Here is a 4,913-nt window from a genome sequence, read left to right as displayed (position 1 = left end):
GTGCCTCCAATGGGGCATCTGTTTGTTGCCCCTAACACTATACTTGTGTTGAATTTGATATATTTGTTTATTTATTGTGGGGAGGGTATATTATTTTCTTACACTGAACTGAAATTTAACCAGTTTTTAAGTGATTGTTTTCCACCACAAGAAATGAAGTCAGATCTTTCTCCTCCCTTACCCCTACAATTTTTAAAGTAATGTTAAATATTCATCTCTACCTCTACTGACTTTAACTTTTTAATCATTTTAACAATTATTCTCAGTAGTTGAAATCTTTGTAATGTTGATTTCCTCTTCTAAAATATTGACCACCTGCATTTTTGTTGTACACAAATTTGATAATTATACATTTTATCTCTTCATTTAAGTATATGAGAAGTGCAGAATGAAAAACAGAAGCTGTTGTCAAAAACCATGGAGAATGACTATTCAAACTAGCCACCTGGAGCAGGTCTCAATAAGTGCCCTGAATGAACTCATGTGCCTTCTAATCAGTTCACACAACACACAGGGATAACTTATTCTGAAACTACCTCATTTGGTTCCAGGCTATCACTGTTCTGGTAATGAGGCACTGTTCTTCCATGTTTCTGCATGTTCCATCATGTATTTCTGGGTCTACTTCCACCATTGGGACTGAGCTTTTTGGGACTCCCTCTGCAGCCACACTGGTTTCATTAGCAATGCACATATTTTTCTCTTCATCAAGAATTTTGCGATTTCATACCCAGAGTATCTCAATTGTTTTTTTTTTTTTTTTTTTAATCTATCATCATAGTTAACTTTTCTGTAAAGTCTTAATGTATATTTTCAAGTCAAGAGAACATGTCTTATTATGCCTAGAATTTCCTTCCTTCACCTTATGAGGTATGTTCCTAAGGTTCTTACCCTTTTACTGGCACATATTGGACATGTTATGTTCAAAATGTTATGTTACGTCAACATGTTATGTGCCATTTCATAGTTCATAGTTTCATATTTCAGCATGTTTCAAATTATGTTCCATGGAATTTCAAATGGTGGTGTATAAAAGTTGTTGTTGTTGTTATGTGCTGTTGAGTTGGACCCAACTCATAGTGACCCCTCCTTGGGTTTCCAAGGCAGTATCACTACGAAAGTAGATTGCCCCATCTTCCTTCCAAGGAGTGGCTTGTGGGTTTCAACCACCAGCTTTCTGGTTAGCAGTCAAGTGCCGTAGCCACTATGCTACCAGAGCTCCCATGTATAAAAGTAGTACTCTATAATTTAATTATTTTGGTAAATCTTTCATGCATTCTTTAGTGATCTATACAATGTCTTTGCTGTTGTTAGTTGCTGTCAAGTCAATTCCAACTTATGAGAACCTTATTATAACAGAATGAAACATTGCTCAGTCCTGTGGCAACCTCATAGTCTTTGGTATGCTTGAGCTCATTGTTGCAGCCACTGTGTCAATCCATCACATGGAGTATTTCCATCATTTTTGCTGAACCTCCACAGTGCACATTAACATATTAAAACTGTAAAATTTCCTAGAATAAAGAAACAAGCTTATTTTTATATAACCCAACATGTTCACACTTAATCAGCTATAGATATCTTTTTGGAATATGTATTAATAGCTTTGAGACTAGGGTCCTCTTAGAACTATTGGGACATAGCTAGAACACAGTTTGGGAAATAATAGTATAAAGGAAAATTTTATCTATGTATCTGAATTTGCTCAACATTTATTAATATTTGACAGGTAAGAAGGACTCAGATATGTGCCAAAGATACAAAGGTGATTTCAACAATGTCCTTGCCTGGATGCAACTTGCAATCTGGTAGCTCAGGACAGAGCTATAAGAGACTGACCATAATATAATTAAGAGTTTGATTAAACTGTGATAAGATGAAGTGAAGGGTACTGGGGAAAGTTTAAAGAAGTGACCTTTCATTTAGACCCAAAGAATAATAATAATAAATTCTATAACCTTCAAAGGAAAATAAAAAAAAATAAGCTATTAACAGAATTTTACTTTTGGGAAAGATATTGAAGAAAACAATCCCTTCACAACTTCTACATGTGTTTTGCTCTTTATTACACTAACTATTCTTCTTTAAACATGCTTCTTGGTCTAATTCCTTCATAAGTATGGTACCCAGAACATGATACAGTATTTGAGATAAAACATGCCTGACATGGAGTAATCAAGACTCTCAATGTCCTTTCTTATTGATTATGCCAATCTTCCCTAAATTTATGTTTGATTATTATTTCAGTAACTATGATACTGTTGACTTACATTGAGTTTACTGTCACTAAAAATGTTTTTAGTTGGGACCTTAGCTATGACATACTTCTCCTGTCCTGTATCTTTTTTTGTTTTTTGAAACCCAAGACTACAACTTTATGTTGATCACTGTTAGATTTCCCATTTTTGCATTCAGTCCAGTCTATCAGTTTCATTTTTTATTCTGACTTTCTCATGTAGCATATTTAGTCTGCTTTCCACCATCTTGTCATTTTTGATCTTGTGGGTATGCTTTCTATATTGCTATGTGTATCTTAGGTGCTCTGGTAGCATAGTGCCTAAGGCACTTGACAGCTAAGCAGAAGGCTGGCGGTTCAAACCCATCAGCCACTCCTTGGAAGGAAGGTTGAGCAATCTTATTTCATAGTGATACTACCTTGGAAAACCAAGGAACGTTCGCTATGAGTCAGGTCCGAGTCAATGGCACATGACAACAACAACAAAATGTGTATCTTAATTTAAGTCATCTGTGAAATCCTTTCCCAGGTAAAGGCTGTTGACAGAAATCCAAGACCATACCAACTCACACCAGGATAGATAGATAAATAAATAAATAAATAAATAAAGACATGAAGGTATGGAGTTGTTACCCTTAGAGGTATTATTTTTCCAGATGAAGAAATTCACCCTACTCTCAAGGAGAAGGAGGGTAAGAGGATAAAGGAGAACTGGGTATGGGTTAATAATATCAATTAAACCTAGAGTTTAAAGAACCCTAAATGTAATGTTAGGGATCTTGGTGATGGGAAAAAGTATTCCCAAGCTCTGAATGGAGAACTGTCCAGACTATGGGTGGTTTAGAAATATGACTTCAAAAGTGGTATTGACAGATTGATTGGATAAGGAGGTAAAGGCTGGATATTTTTCAACAATATAAAAGTGATTGTAGAAGTCTGGCTTTGGTTAGTGACAGAGGAATTTGACAAAGACTATGGATGTAAGATACACTGAGAATATAGAAAAGGTAGAGGGAAACAGTGAGAGAGGGACCCAGAGCAGATTGAAGTTTGTGTTTCTGTGTCACAGGACTATGAAAAGATGGACTAGTAACCAAGAGACACGACCTAGAAACAGTAGTTCAGCTTGACACATAGTGAATTGGAGATATTATAATTCTTGTGGGAGCTCTGGTAGCTTAGTGCCTAAGGCACTTGACTGCTAAACAGAAGGCAAACCAGAGGTTCAAACCCACCAGCCACTCCTCAGAAGGAAGGTTGGGCAATCTAATTCCATAGTGATACTGCCTCAGAAACCCAAGGGGGGTCTCTATGAGTCAGGTCCAACTTGATGGCACATAACAACAACAACATAGTACTTGCAAATGAAGATGTTCATCATGGTTTAGACCTTAAGTTCAGGAGAGAAATTATACCTGGAAATATAATTTGGGGAGTCATCTGTCATAGTCATGGCATAAAAATGGACACACTCATCCCTTAAGAAAGTATGGAGCATGAAGATGAGATATAGAAGAGAAGACTTCCTGGGATTTCTGCATTTAAGAGAAGAAGACAGGAAGAGGGCCCTGAGGGAGTGTGGCTTTATAGAAATTATATTATAGAATTTAAGCACAGGAATTATCAGAAGTGAGCAGTTGGCAAATGAGGCAAAAGTTCTAAAGAGTAGCTGGTTTTCAATGTCAAAAGATTCTGATTTGCTATTCCAAGGTGATCTCAGTGTCTGGCTTTAAGGGGACACAGCATAATGGGGCATTTTATCACTTGTTCATATAAATTTTAGGGTCTTATAAAAAGGTATTATAGTCTTCAACACCATAGTTACTGCCCCTCCCCAAGGACAGCTCTGAGTCAGTGTCCAGCTTTACAAGGTGGCTCCCTTCTCCTGGGTGGGAGAAGCAGAGACCCCTAACCCCAGACTCACTGAAGACAGCATGAGCCTGATTGAATGTTCTCCACTCACCTCCAGCTGCCAACTTGTTTTTGGACGCGGATGGATGGGAAGTGATGCTATTGCTTTTGACTTAGCTTAATGTTTGGCCTTTTACACAAAACCTGCCCCCTGACCCAATTAGCATAACAATCATTAATCAAGCTGCAGACTAGCTGTTTGGATGCTGTACATGTAATAGGTTCTGAATCAGTCAAGCAAAGTTTAAGCAAATGATTTTGGCAGAAGATATGGGGAAGTCCTGATTCTCAGAAAGCCTGGGAGTGTCACAATATGAAGTGAATGCTTGATGTCATTTGTGAGTGATGGGGGGCAAGAGGGGCACAGGAAAGTTTTCCTCTTTTCAATCACCTTCCAGCTTCCACTTCAGATGTCTTGGAGACAATACCCCCTCCCTCCTCTGGCCTGGGGTCACACATCCCACATAAGTGCCATGGCAGCCAGCCAAGGAAGAAAACCCTGATTTATTGTTCTTGGCAGCATCTAGGCTGGGCATTTCTATAAACCCAGTACTGTGTGTGACTAATAAAACATACTCTCAGATTCACTCCTCAATAAATGTCTTTCAACCTTTAATCCTCTTTGTTGCAGTCTTTAAGGGAGGCATTGATTCAATGGGCAAAGAGGGCTTTCCTTCCCATCTATCTTGCACAAATCGATGCTCTGTCACCCCACTCCACCCAGCCCAATAAAGGAGAGGCCTCTGAGGGGAAAAGTAAGGCATTT

Source organism: Orycteropus afer, unplaced genomic scaffold (assembly GCF_000298275.1).
Source record: "Orycteropus afer afer isolate SDZICR_OR568_19922 unplaced genomic scaffold, OryAfe1.0 scaffold00221, whole genome shotgun sequence".
Lineage (NCBI taxonomy): Eukaryota > Metazoa > Chordata > Mammalia > Tubulidentata > Orycteropodidae > Orycteropus > Orycteropus afer.
This window is presented reverse-complemented; position numbering follows the sequence as displayed.